Source organism: Grus americana, chromosome 6 (assembly GCF_028858705.1).
Source record: "Grus americana isolate bGruAme1 chromosome 6, bGruAme1.mat, whole genome shotgun sequence".
In the NCBI taxonomy this organism is placed as follows: Eukaryota; Metazoa; Chordata; class Aves; order Gruiformes; family Gruidae; genus Grus; species Grus americana.
Genome location: NC_072857.1, coordinates 41300899 through 41315847, shown reverse-complemented (window position 1 = coordinate 41315847; position 14949 = coordinate 41300899). Strand labels below are relative to the sequence as shown.

The window sequence follows — 14949 nt, the reverse complement described above, 5'->3', positions numbered from 1 at the left end:
TGCTCCCGACTGCTTTTTCGCTAAGATTACAAAGGTTGTGCCTCTTGTTCTCAACCTAGGATTGCAGTTATTCCTGTAAGGTACCGTACATCCCATTGGCATTGCTGTTAAAATATAGGAAAGACCCTGAAAAATCTCCCAGGATATATTTTTCTAATTACAGTGCTTTCAATTAGTGCTTTTTCAATTTGTTGACACAGCTTCAAGCCCAGCCAGGTTAGATGACTTGTTCAGGCCCATCTATCAAGCCAGCGGTGGGCAGAATTAAGATTCAGCTGCGCTCACCACTTCCACTTTTCCAGTGAGAACTTCACAACCCCCCAAAGAAATAAAAAAAAAAAAAAAAGAGAACAGAGAAAAAAAAACCCCACAACCGAACAAACACTTGAGTAGGAAATAAATAGTCCAGAAGCGCAGCAATAGCTTACACATATTTGAAATACCCGACAGCTACAGGATCTAAGCTGCGTGAACAGGTCTGGGTAAGACCTTCGGGGAACACTCTCAGTTGTATTAGCTCAGAGGAGCAATCATCGCAGAAGCGTGACAACAAACGTTCATGTGAAAAGCCTCTACAAAGCCTCTGATAGCTGTCGAGTTTGAAAGAAAGTGAGAGGAAAACCAGGGGCGAGCTACAGTTGATGTAAAAGTTGAGAGCTCCTGGAAAGTATTTTTGTTACTGGGCAAAATAATTACCTTATAGTGCAATTGGTTATTGCTGTTAATTAATACTTAAAAAGTAGTGTACTTAATATAAAGCTTAAACTTGAGTAGCAAGTCAGGGCATTAAACGATCCTTTGGCAGGTGGAAAAGCATCTCTAGCTATATGCGTTACAGAAGGGTCGTTCTTCAGGTACACACGTAGGTGGCCACGTTAACCTCATCCCACCCAGGTCCTCAGGAGACAATATCATTTCGGTGCAAAATTAATTTGAAAGGACACAGAGAGTGCCAGGGATGCTGAGTTTTGTCCCTTCCTTAGCGATGTCTCTCGGAAACCTGCTGCAAACCCTATCAAAACCCCGGTTCCTCTCTGCCGGAACACCCACAGGACACACAAAACATCTTCCCGCCGTTCGCAAGATACCGCTCTAGAAGACAACTGTAGGAGGCAAAGGTCTCAATATTGAATGAACTGAAGGGAAGAACAAGGAACTCCAAAATTCTTACTGAAAACTGTGGAGTTAAGCATTTAGTCCAGAGGTTTCTACTCAGCGAGTGCTTTTCCTAGGTAGGAAAGAAGGATTGTGGACCATGAGTTGATGTTGTTCAATGCTCTTTGGGGATCCGTGCCTTCAGCACGCAACTCCCACTGGCATTTATTACAGCCTGCGCAAGGTGACAAGAGCATACAGCATCCTGCCTGCTCGCCCGGTTCCTCTCGGAAAAACTGCACTGCCTTAGAGACAGGCACAGCGGCTCTGCAAAGCAAGTTTAATCTTAAAAAAAATAAAAACAGGCTGATGTCTCAGGCAGATTTTACAACCTTTCAGGTAAAATGAGCCCTAGCATATCAAAGATGATTTCAAGACTCCTTACAGGCTGCTTGGCATCCGGGTCCCGCAGAATCCAAGTTCCCACAATTACTGCTACAAAGAAAGCTTTCGAAATCCCTGGCCAAGCACATTTTATCACCTTGGCTGAAAAGCGACGGGCAGCAAAGCTTACCCTGATCTTGGACCTCTTAGTCGAGTTTGAAGTGTAAAACTTCAGGGTAGCTTTTTTCCCCACTTGACTTACTGGGAAATCAGCATTCAGTCACATAATTCAAAATAGAGAGTTTGCCCGTCACAAAAAGTGGTTCGCTTTGAGAAAGCTGAAGTGGAATTGGGACTGTAAGCGTAACAGGATATCCGACAGTCGCTCCTAACACCATTGCCAGACAAGAGTAATGGTAGGTAGTACAGCCTCTGAGGGCTCGGCTTGACTCGTCCTTCAGAGTCAGACGTGAGCCAGGAATGTCAGCACAGGATGGCGTTGGGTTTGGCCATGGGAATCGGCATCGCTACCACCGCACCAGCGTTCCTGACTTGCACTCAAAAGCCCTGGCATTTCTTGGTTTGTATACCGGGGACCAAGTTTGGTTTTGCAGAGGTAAATTTATTAACTGGTACGTAACTGGGTGGTAAAAACACTTCTGGAAAACAAGCTAATTAAAGGGTGAAACAGGAATTGCCAGAAACTTATGTATGCATGCATGGTCACTCCCCGAATGATCCCGACACTTTGCAGAAAGGCTAAGTCCAGGATAGGGAGCCCCAGCTAGGAGTAGTTTCCCCTACTTCCCAACGTAACTGAAGCATACGGAGGGACCGGTAGGTGCAAGTGATGTTTTGCCCCATTCGACAGCCGCTCGTATCGGCCTTATCGGGACATGACTGAAGGCAAAGAGCGATGACTCAGATTTTGTGGGTTTGCTTGCTTTTTTAAGGACACAACTGATTCATACTACAAGATAAAAATTTATCTTGGGGCAGAAAAATCCCAAAGGTTGCTGAAGACAGACAACCCATAGACTTGACAGCTCTAGTGGTATTTTTGCATTGAGTCCAAACTCTGTCCCAGCCATTCACTGAAGTCACGCCATTTACAGCAGCTTCTACATCTACCCCCAAAAGTCTGAGACACGACCACTATTTAAACGGACCGTTAATGCTATGAAGAGCTTGGAGAAAAGTCACTACCACGGGAAACTTCTGGGGGCTGTACTAGGTCAGACACAAGACCCATCCATCGCCGCACTCATTTGGTGTGAAAAGACTAGAAATAAGAGAAGCTGGTACTGTGCAGTTGGAGACCAGCAACTGCTGCTCGCTGCCATCTGCCACTGACTCTCCCCGAGATGGGGAGCGGCGGTTTTCCAAACAGAGGGCTGCCACAGCGTCTCCAAAGCCACATCCCACACCCACGTGCAACCGAGGTCAGCAGACACCCTCCGCATCGCCCAGCTCCTCCCGTGAGCGCAGCAAACCCTTTCTCATGTCACAGCCTGATAAGAACTAAATATTGGAGAGAAAGCAACTCCTAGCAGCCCTGGTTGGCGATGAAGTAGTAAATGCCACTGTTCACACTGTTACAGTCTGTCATCGACGGTTAAGGAAGGATGAGGGGAAGAGAGGTTCTTTTCCTCCACTTCTGATGCAAGCAATCAACAAAATTTCCGCTTTCACGCAGAGGATGTTCAGCTTTTAAATCTGATGAATGCAGAGAAAGTTAAAAATACACATTTAGGCTCATCTACTTCTCAGGTTGCTGAGCCACGGGTCAAATTTTAGTGTTTGCTTAAGTCATTCTCAGAAAATGAAACAGGAACCATTTCTGGATGGGCGGGAGTGGCAACACGGCAGCAGCCGTTGTTCCTGCTGTGGAAAGGGCATTGATTGCTCCAGGGACAATTCACATTTCCACCCCACATCCTTGTATCAAGGTTAGGATCAAAGCCATTTTGAGGCGCCGACACAGCTCCCCCAGTCCTCTCCCTCCGCCTCCTTCCAAGCACGGGTCTCGCTTTCCAACAGGCTCCTTGTTTAACAAGCCGCTATTTCCTTCAGCCTGAATAATTTCAAACCGGAGAACGCAAAGCGGCAAACCCGCACATGCAAGATAGGATACACACTTCGAGCCTCTCTAATTCATCAAAGGCTTTGCAAGCGTGCTCAAAGCTAAGGTGGGAGACTGAAACCGTCACCTCGCTTCAACTTTCACTGCTCCCCATCGCTGCTCAGCGAGTGGCTCTGGATCAGCCGCATCCTTGCACGCCGCATTAATTTCATCATCTCGTTAGCTCATTCATTTCCGCTTTTTAGTTGGATGCCAGTGATAACGGAGCATTGGTTTACATTCGGCATGACTGAAGGGTATTCTTGTTTTCCTTCTCCACAATTCTCCAGCTGCTGGCTTCACCTTCTCTTGTCTCGCTCTGCCCTTACTGTCTGAACTCCAGGGCTGTGCCAATTCACAGCAGCTATTACCGTCCTCCTAACACATTACACCAGGGAGCATTTTCCTGCAGACATCTCCTTCATCACAGCTGCTGCAAAGTGGAATTGTCAAGTTTCCGCATGGGCAAAAAGAAAAACCCACCCAAAAACTTGAAGAGTATTGAGTCTGATATTGGCTCAGTCAAATATTTTGAGGTCAAGCTTAAACTGAAGTGTCTCCAAAAACAGAAGGGCTGGTTTTAAAAGAGCTCTCTGAAAAATTTTTCAAAGGTGGGAAAATTGTCAGAAAACAAGATTGCAAATGGGCTCTCTTGGTGATGGTTGTCTGACTGGACACCTGCTGGTCCCTAGAAATAAGCTATGAACTAGAGTTTAAGGATTCTGCCTTATAGCAAGAAAAATACTTATACATTCACATCAACAGACCAAATAAAAACGTCTACCGTGGATTTTAAAACAACCTAGATAAGGCTAGACACATCAATAGCAATGCCGCATAACAAAAGATAACAGGGACAAGGGGAAACCTAAGCTATGTGCTTCTAAAGCTCGTGGCCAGGTAGTCGGAGGTTTGGGGAAGAAGTTGTCCTCCACGATTTAAAAACTAGCTTACAAAGGCGATCTCAGGGCAATTACAGATGAGAAAATCTGCATAAACAGGAGCTCAACATCCATTCCATAACAAAGGTTCATTTTCATCATCTTCGGGCAGGCAGAAAGCATCCCGAGCTCTGTGAGACAGAAGTACAGCATCGCTGTTTGGAGTTTCCTGGTATTCTGGTCCCCGTTATTTCAGCAGTACTACTGTCAAACCAAGCACTCTACCGCCTCATCCAGACACCATCAAGAAGTAATAACAAATCATTGTTTTTTTCTGCTAATACGCTTTTTAAGCCTTTGTGCAATACGAGATGCTTGGAGCGTGCATCTTGTATCGCACGCGTCTGATTTTTGCTCTGCACGTTTTCTGATTTTCTATCAGGGCGCTGTAGTTACTCTAGACGTTTACAAATCTTTTGGAAAAGGAACCTCAGCCAGTTCCGGCTGGCATATCCAACAAACTCCTTCCTAACAAAAAGACAGGTCTACATCCAAGATATTTCAGACCGTGTTCTTAAAACGCATTTTCCTGAGAAAACGCGGCTGATGGCTCATCAGGGAAAACAAAACCAGGAGGAGGGTAAAAAAGTTCTTAACTCCAGATACGCAACTGAAGCGCCGGCGAGAGACATAGAGGTCTTGGTCAACGAGCCATCCAGCTCAACTCGGTGTGATGGGACATGAGGACATTTTACACGGACGATGAATCGGGCCCAGATCTCAGGTGCCTGGACTGAAGCAGCAGCTCGTACAGCTAAGGCCCATGAGCAGCTGTTACTGCCCGGTAGCTGCCAGGGAAGAAGAGAAGAAGTGCGAGGACCGCAGACTTGAGTTTGCTTCAGCTACGCTAGCCTGGCTGAACTAAAAGCAGCCTATTTTTACCAGCACCAAGAACATTCCTGCCCACCCCAGAGGAAAATCAACCCTTGCAATCTACCCCCAACCCTGCTTTCGGTTGCTGGGTGAGCCAAGAAGCTGGGACTTCTGCTGTGGCTTCGGGTTAAGTGCCAGAATCATGAATGCAGTTATGCAAATGCTGAAATAACATCAACGTGAAGTGACAACCTATTAAACTGTCTTTAATTCTCAGTGTTGTAAAAGATTTATTAAACGCTACGTTGCAAGGCCAGAACGAGCAAGGAAGTAGGAATTTTAAATAACTTGGCAATCTCACTACACCTTCAATTAGGACAGTTACAAATCAAACCCCAAATATTTCACAAGAGAAGGTCAAGGTTGTTTCCAGCGTCGGACTTAGAAAGTAAAGCCCTAAGGACAAATTAACTTGTCCAGATTTCTGATGTTTCAGACCATTGTAGCTGCTCTACTGCCCTTTGCTCAGTATCCAGGAGGCGCTGGGTGCAGAAAACACAATTATAGAAGCACAGATCAAGAAAGCAATAGAGGCTGGTGTACAAAACCGTTTCGGTAAGGCTGGGAGGCCACCGCTGATGCAGGTGCGATGGGGAATCCTGCAGTGAAGCGATTATTGCAGATACGGTGTATTGGGTGTAGGTGGCGTGGCACTCTACCCACTGCCGGACACAGCTGAGCCCATCGGCAAAGGTGGTGGCCCCTCTAGGATAACATATTTAAGAATGGGCAAAAAAAAGTCAGAGAGCAGTGAGGGGAAAAAAAAGCATGTGAACACCAGAGTCAGAGAATAAGGAGGGGGAAGAGGTGCAGCCCAAGGAAAAACACCACAGAGGAGCAGGTATTTCCCTGCACACCGTGGAGAGGACCATGGTGGAGCAGAGATGTCCACACTGCAGCCCACGGGAGACCCCACACCAGAGCAGACGGATATTTCCTGAAGGAACTGAAGCCCATGGAGAGCCCACACAGAGGCATGTTTATCCCAAAGGACAGTAGCCTGTGGGAAGGACCGACGCTGGAGCAGGGGGAAAGTGTGAGGAGGAATGAGCGGCAGAGGAGAGCTGTTATGTGTTGACCACAGCCATCCCCAATCCCTCATGGAACAGGGGAGGTAGAGGATTCAGGAATGAAGGAGTGAAGATGAGCTTGGGAAAAGGTGGGTGGGGATAAGGTGTTGTATTCATTTTTGTCTTTATTTCTCACTATCCAAATCTATTTTAATTGGCAATAGAATAAATTAATTTCCCTCAAGTGAGTCTGTTTTGCCCATGACGGTAAGTGGTAAATGATCTCCCTGTCTTTTTCCTGACCCATGAGCTTTTCCATTTTATTTTCTCCCCCTGTCCTGCCAAGGAGGAGCAGCGCGAGAGCATCTGGGAGGCCATCTGGCAGTTGGCCCAGGTCAACCCACCACACGCGGAGAGAAAGGGACCTCTCGATCAGAAAACTGCTTTCAAAGGTAGGCCTACTTTTGGCGTGGAGTTCAGTTTTCATCTGTCCTATCTTCTCCCGCCCCCAACCCCCGTATATTATTTCACGTTAAGGTGAAAGCAATGTCAGTTGATTTTTCAACTCTTGAGATACTCTTCTGATATTTGCACAACGCCTTTTACCTGGGAATCTGCAGGCAGCAGAACCGGCTTGTTCACCACCACTTTCAGGGGAGCAGTCATCACTGCCTTTCACTTAAACCAAGAGAAGACAAGGTGCAGCGTGCTGCGCTGAAGATACTTTTCATTTGGAAAAGAGCTTTTTTTTTTTTTTTTTGATAAACAAGTATATGGTTATTGTGAGAGCAAGCAGCTGATGAAACTACCCTGTCAATCTCCTTCAGTATGCTGCTTTATTTTGCTCTGCACCATTTTCTTCTTATAAACTATCTTTTTTTAAAAAATGATTTTTTTTTCATCCTTCACTTTACTCAAAGAAACCTCAAATCGCAAGTAAAGTCTGGCTTCTGAAACCAAATTCAGCAACTGTCAGGATTCCCAGCGCCCTGAGATGTGCATGTCATATCTGTGAGCGTCACCCCCTGTATTCCCAGCATCCCAGCGAGCCTACAAGATGTGCCTTGGCAGAAGACAGAGAACGGTTGCGGAGGAGTCTGAGAGCAAGAAATTAGGCCATGACGTTTCTCCTAAGGTTTCTCAGCTCGCAAGACCTTACAGAAAAGCAGTCCTGTAGGAAAACAAGAAAGATGGTTTCCTTGTGTCACAAAACAAGGTGACATCTTGTACCTCTACCGCAACCATCCAAGGAGAGACCAGTGCACTTGGCTTCCATACCGCTCTTTTTTCTTTCTCTGTCTCATGATGATGACATATCTTAAAAATCTTTGGTCTCAAGGTCTTTCCAGCCTACTCAGCAGCAATCCAACTTTTGATGGTTGGTCTTGATGACATGACACTTGGCAGTTTTCCATGCCCTGGAGGTTTCAGTTGAAGACAATTACCCGGTTGTTTCAGCAAGGGACACCTTTGCAGCAAAGGAAAGGCTGCAAGGTCTGGCTTTCCTGAGGACGAGATAAAGTCACACAACTCCTCTGCAGTATCAAGGACAGCACAGATTACATGGAGTGATCGCACAGAGATCTCATTTCTGCCTCCTTATTTTAATCCCCTCATTTAAAAAAGATTTAGATTGTGTACGTGAAAAAAACCCTTGACATTTGGATGCATGCCTCTTGATGTTCAGCCAAAAAGAGGCATAGCTGCAGTGCCTCGCTGGCATTTCACCATAACACAGCCCAAGTGCACGGCAGGAGTCACAGCAAGTTTCCTCAGCGGCAAACCATTATGGGTAATTGTTCACAAAAGTCCCACGGAGTTTTGTAAAGGAGCCACCCAAACAGCCTTGTGTTGTCAGCAGGAGCAAGAGAAGGCAACGGCTCTTGTCTAACACCTCAGTGGTTTCATAAGAGGGCCTTATCTCCTGATGTCAATGCCTCGCAGAAGGTCAGCCAAATTCACTGGCTTTGCGCTCACCAAATTAACCAGTACCTGAAATCCACCTCAGCATTGAAATGGTGATGTCACCCTGCCCAAGAGACCCATCCAAGCCTTTGAAAGAGCATGCACTCCCCAGAACGCGGTCTTGCTGTTAAGAAGAAAAGAATGAGCAAAGGACAGACACACAGAAATACTTTTTTTTTTTTTCCTTAACCCTTCTCCAAGTCAGACCAGAGCTGACGTTGAGCCTAGCGAGTAACCAACGCTACGAGCTCTCCACCCGCACAGTTACAAAAGACTGAGCATACACACAGCTACAGCACAGCTACCCAGGACTAAATTCAGGACTGCTTAAAAAGCCAACTTTTAGTCCTTCGACAATCCGTTCCATGTGAGTTTATTGCCCTTGGGGAAACAAACGACCGTCATCCAGAGCTGGTTTTCCCCTGTGCAGCTCTTGGAGGCAATACGGGGCTGCAAAGCTAGCCGCCTCTGTTTAGCGGCAAAAGCAGGAACAGAGCCCAGACTGGTGTTGCTCAGAATATCACCTCGGCTACCAGAGGCTACTGCAGAGCAAAGGGGGAGAAGAAAATCCTCTAGATATTAAAGACAGACACATTTATATCTATATATACATATCTGTGTGTACATGCACATACATATTTAGCCTTCAGCCAGCCCAGGCAGTTGGCGTTAAATAACCAGAAGGCGCTGCAACGTCTGGGAGAAGCGGCACCTTCCTGGTGCAGCTTTTGCTATAAGCTTGTACGGTAGGAGGTAGCCACTTGTTAGGACACGCTAGCCCTTGGAAAGCCAACGCATGTGTCGGCAGTTCTGGAAATACAGAAGTCATCTGATGGGCCCAAAGAGACTGGTTCTTCAAGCTAACTCCTAATGAACAAGAGTTTGATTGGCAGTATTTCGCACTGTAAACATTTGGATCAGAGCAACAGTGATGTATTTGTGTTTTTAACTGGCAAAAAAAACCCCTTGAGGGTATAGTTATGTCATTCCAAAGTCTGAATCTATTCATCTAATGGCAGATGCAACGAGTTCCCACAAGCCACTCTCCAAGTTCTGAAATCTTCCCTCTCCAAGAAGTTGGCGGGGGGTGTAAACACAGATCGATCTCTTATTTAGACTGCACTGACACAGCTATCAGCATGACAGATTAGCTGTTATTTGAACAGCTCACACCAACATTCTGCTTTCCTGAAATAAGTATCTGCCAGGAAAAAGCAGAATAAGATCTGGACTGCCAAGGTCCCTACTGCCCCTTATACAGAAAGCCCTTGGAAGCCCAGGAGACCAAATATTCCTGACACACCAGAAAAAATCTGCTCTGCCCAGGTGTTCAGTGGATGGCAGGGAAGGCAAGAGCAAATACCAACGTGTAAAATGAAATGCCTTCTTTCTGAGCTGCCTAAACAGAGAAAGGGTAGTTGTGCAGATGGTAAATCCCGATACCAAATGATGAGTCAATCCTCTGAAGAGGGTAGAAGCGAGGGGCATATTTTAGACCCCGCGGAGTGCAATAAAGCCAGCATGAGGTTGACTTGAGGGATCTACTTGCCTTCTGGGAGATGCTGCTCTCGCACTCTTTCCTCTACATCATTCACACCCACATGGCTCCTCTCAATTTCTGTCTTTGGGATCCAAACAGTAATGCAATCCCGTGATAGGCTAATCACACCGTTTCATTAATCATTTATTTCATCAATCATTTTGAGCCTTTTCCCTAGGGCCACCCAGCCTTGCCTACAGCTGCCAAATTTCAGGCTCGTTTCATCTCTAACCTAGTTTCAAAGCTGCCTTGTCTCCCTGCCTTTCATGTTTTCAGCTTGCATTTTACTTGCACATTTGAACTGGCTGTCCCCGATCAGTGAAGAGCAGGATGAGGGGGGTGGGGAGAAAAGAGGGGAGCCAGATTTTTATTATTGTTTTTGGTAAACTCAGTGTCTTGGAACCAGATGGCGGCTGACTTCTTTAATTCTACTCTAAAAGTGGACTCAAAAGAGCAAGTAACTTCAAACTGGGCAGCACTCCACGCTAGCAAGTATCTACGGGTCCCTAATAATTGCAAAGCATTTGTTCACTGTATCTTCATGCAACAGCATGTCCTGTGGTTACGTTAATTGGGATTAGTGCAAGGGAAACTGGCAAAGAGGATTGGCCCACGCCAGGCTCAGCCATTCAGAACATCATTTACCAACTCCGTAACGAGCAGTTGCGATATTTTTTAATGTGTTAGAGGCCGGGGAGGTGTATTTTCAGGACACCAGGAGTCACATCACGCACTGCACTCGCAGGGACAGCAGGTAAGAGAGAAGGCATTTGGAGAAGGACACGAGAAAGTGCTTACCAGACTTTCAGTTTAGCCTTTACTGAACCCTGCCATATGTCATGGGCTGCTAAAGAGTAAATTTTCCACCCTTGGCAAATCACACATATGGGCACAAAGCAAGCCTTCACACCTCCCTTTAGCTGGGAACGGAAAAGCAGCTCTTCCATGCAAAGATCTGTTCTGTTTCTCCTTCTCTCTAGAAGGAAAGAGAAGGCACAAGCGCGAGAAACTCCCTTTTTTGCCAAATCAGCCCTTGGCTCTGACAGCTCCCAGATGAAACAAGCCCACCTCCTTGCACCACTGCACATATTCCGAGACTGTACAAAGGGTGGCAGATCTGAGAGTGCTCAGGGTTGGAAGGGAAAACACTAACACCAGGTCTCAGTGATGCCTGATCCTTATATTAACAGCCCTAGCATCAAGTACCCTAGACAAAGTGATAGTTTTAAAACCCGGAGTGATTTCTCTGGTTGCTCAGAAGTGCACATTGCGGAGACACACTCCACTCCCACAAGCCAGGCTCTTGGGCACGTTGGCTTTTGAAGCCCCTGCAAGGCCAAGCCCCGTAGGATCATCAGAGCATGGGTAGGAATACAAAACAGACGGAGCCTCCTGCATCGCCAGCAGCATTCGCATTCAAACCGCAGCAGGCTCCAGCCTACCAGCGTGTCCCTGCGGAACTCCAGCCCTCTGCTCCAAGTTGCTCTTCTCCAACAGAGCCAACACCGCAAATGTCAACCGATGACAGGCATGAGCACCACGCCGAGTATCTGTGCTTTTGTTCACAGCGGGACCGTGCAACATTTTCAATAAATAGTAAGTTCTCCTAAAAATAGGATTTTTAGGGAAACTAGATTATTGGCAACTTTTTGCAGAGTTGTTTCAGCCAGAGAGGGACGAGAAATTCAGAAGTGTCAGAACGCAGCCTGTTGCGCAACGGCAGATAGCAACAAAACAGTAATTTCATTATGAAATAGTCATAATGAGTAGTCATTTTAAAGAAGATTCAGTCATATAATTGGGGCAGAAAGCCAAAGCCTAATAGTTCAGCCTCAGGCTTTTGTTCCATCCACTTCCAGTGAAAGAACTAGATTTGTGACTCTCTAAACCACAGGCAAACAGGAACAGCACCCAACCATTCACTCCTGGTCTTTCCCCAGACACCCCCACAGCTCAGTAGGTGCATTTGCAGGCTTTGGCACGTAAGCTTTTTTGGACAAAAGGCTGCGTTCTGGTTCACCGAACACATTGCAGATGCGCAGATCCGCTACGCCGACCCTTTGAAAAAGGTTGCTCCTGTTCTTGTGGCAGCGTCTCTCGATGCAATAACCTCATCTATTTGAACAATTTTCTTTCTGCTAGGAAAGGTGGTGTGGGGCCTGGGTTATCTTTTGATACTGCCTGTTCCAGAATATTCACCATCAGGACCTATGAATCCTTTAAAAGCATTTAGGAGAAGCTGAAAACAATTCCATGGACAAGGGTTTATTTCAGTTCCTTCTAAGATGATAAAAAGTTTGCAAGTAATAAACCAACAGTTTTTAACCAGCTTAGAGAACCAAATAAGTCAAAGGCTCTTGCAATCAGTTCTAGCATTTCCTACAGTCAGTGCTTCTTCCCCTCAAGATACTCTGCAAGACCATTCCACCAAGCAGGAAACGTATAAAAATGTTTCTTAGCAGCCCCTGCATCAGAGACCGTCCCAGGGTTTTCTGGTTTTTTCCCCCCTCTAGATCTCACAAAGTACCTGGCAAACCTGCGTAACGGAGGTTTCTCACTGTTGAACAAGGCTGCCTCAGTATTCAAACACGAAAGAAAAGTAAAGCCCGTTAAAACACGCCTTCGCTGTCCCATCCCAGTAACCCACAGGTGTCATGTCAGAAAGCTTTCGGGAATGTGCTCTGCTTTCCTGATCCATCCCAAACACTGCTGAGCTTTCCTCTGCAGAAGAGCACTGGCAAGACTTCACTACGTTGCTATGCTCCAGGTATACTTTCAAGATAATTTCAATTTATATGCTTGGTGTGGACACAAGGCTTACTGCTTTAATTTCCAGGTTTAAATGTTTCTGGCCCCCATTCTTCTGCATGGTACCTCTTTTTGATGAGATGGTGGGCTCTTTTTGTTTTTTGCTTTTTTTTTTTAATTTAAATCAACAGCCTTCAATTTGGGAAACAGGTTTTGGGGGTTTTTTCTTCATTATTCATTCCAGATCAGGAGGCTCAGGCAGCAGCAGCACCTCCCCACTTCTCAGAAAAAGATTTAGTCTCCAAAAGCACATACGATTCTTTTTAAGTTCTCATTAATCATGGTCTGTAATCCCTGGGATCCTGCCAGGCTCTGCGGTTTTACTGGTGGTCTCCTCCTTCAACTCTGAGTCTCACAGATGCTAATGCCCTAAACCTCTTTGGTCTCTGGAGGCCAACAAGAAATCCCAATTTCCTTCTTGGGCTCCATTTCTTCCAGCTTAACCTCCCCCTGACTTAATCTGCAACGAACATCTAGACCACTTCCAGAAGCCTACCTTCCTCAAAGGAGCTAAGACCCATGCTTTAACCTTCCCTTGCTAGCGCTGGTCTAACACTGGTTTTCTAGCAGAGACTCCCTGCTTGTCATGGAGAACAAACAACAGCCGTACAGACATCACCTCCACCTTTCCAGAAGTCTTCCCCACACGGAGGGTTGCCAAGGGCACTATCGACCGACCTGACCTTACCTTGCAGCTGCGGGAGAAATCCACTCCTGGTCTTTGCAACAAGCACCACACGTGCTGACAATCAAGGCTGATGGATCCGGCACCAGTATCAGTCTGAAAAACAAACAGTATTTGGAAGATGAGGGGCACGTCCCTACATACTCCATGATCAGTGAATCTCACAGGCCCCCAAGAATTTAAACAGAATTAGAGCAACAAACAGGAAAAAAAAAAAAGATATAAAAGCGTTCTCCTAACACTATTAGCATCACAGCCTCTCGGTAAAGGATTGACTTCTGGATTGCTGCTTCTTCATGCTGGGAAAAGGGTTTCGTTGGGCTGCTGCTGCTAAAGGTTCAGACTTACAGCTCAGTCGGGAAGTAGCAACAAAGTCAGGACTGGACTCTTAAGCACTGCAAAGATCACTGATGGCAAGTTCTTATTTCACCAAGAAAGCGACACAGAGACAGCATGAAGAAAACCCAAAGTAGGTGGGAAAGGAGTATCACATTCTGGGAAGAGAAGAACCAGCTAAAGCCAGGACAAGCACATTCAACAAGTCACTCAACATTGTGCTTCCTTCCCTGAGAGACGTTTTGAGCCACCCTTGACTGAGACCATCACCCAACGAGGCAGGTGAGAACATCCTAAAGGAGAATGAGCTGTCCCCACCGATGCCACAAGAAGAAAACTACAAAAACACGTCACCTCGGCCAAGATCAGCTGGGAGACCTTCTAGGGATGTCACATGGCAGCTCTGACTGCTGAACCACCAAACCCCACCAGCAACACGCACAGAAAAAGAAAGCTGGTCTGAGGTTCCAGTGATCTGCTGGTGCTGTTTCCTGCAGAGTCCCCACTGCACCATGAGACCGAGGCAACAATTTGTCCTAGGAAGAGGGGGAAAAAGAAGAGGATTTTTTTTAAAGTCAGCAGAAGGTCTGAAAGGAGAAAATGTAGTGACAGCTGTGAAGAGTCAGACAGCAAATTTCTTCCCAGTTGTGCAAGCATTAATTAGCGCATCTAATCTTCAGAGCCATTATGATGCCCTTGCTACCATTAGCCTGCTGCAGTGAATGAGCTGAGCTCTTGAATAAGAGGAGAGACGAGAGCTAGGAGCAGGGGAACAGGTAGAAAACTTCAACTATAACATTAAACCCTCTCTACAACCAGCATTTCTCTAGCTTTCCTCTTACCAAAGGCAAGGAACAGCTGGGAAATTTGATTAAAAGCCATTTTATCAAAAAGGATTCGTTTGTCACGCAGGAGAGAGAAAACTCCACTGGCCCTAGGAGTAAAAAGCAAAACCATCTTTGTGCCGCCCGCAGCAGAATTTAAGCTCTGTGCTCCCACGTGCAAAATGAGCACTCTAGCCTGGCCAGAAATGTTTGTCTCAAGTCATTCCTCCTCCTCTCCACTGTTCTCTTCACCATTTAAACGAACAGATCCTCCTTCCCCAAAGGTTATTTTATCACACAGCGGGCCAGAAATCAGAAGGGGAAAAAAAAAAAAAAAATCAGAATAATTTGAAAGCTGGGATCCTG

At 46.2% G+C, this 14949-nt stretch overlaps 1 long non-coding RNA gene across 3 annotated transcripts in view; it reads right to left on the bottom strand.

Annotated features, from left to right (window-relative positions):
- The window catches only part of LOC129208206 (uncharacterized), a 97433-nt gene extending 83152 nt beyond the window's left edge, over positions 1–14281 (bottom strand). For all 3 annotated transcript variants that reach the window (XR_008577710.1, XR_008577712.1, XR_008577711.1), the window contains exons 1-2: positions 14114–14281; positions 13427–13519 (exon numbers count right to left, since the gene is read on the bottom strand). This is a non-coding gene — a long non-coding RNA (uncharacterized LOC129208206). The remainder of the gene's footprint in view (positions 1–13426; positions 13520–14113) is intronic.
- Between the last annotated feature and the right edge of the window lie 668 nt (positions 14282–14949).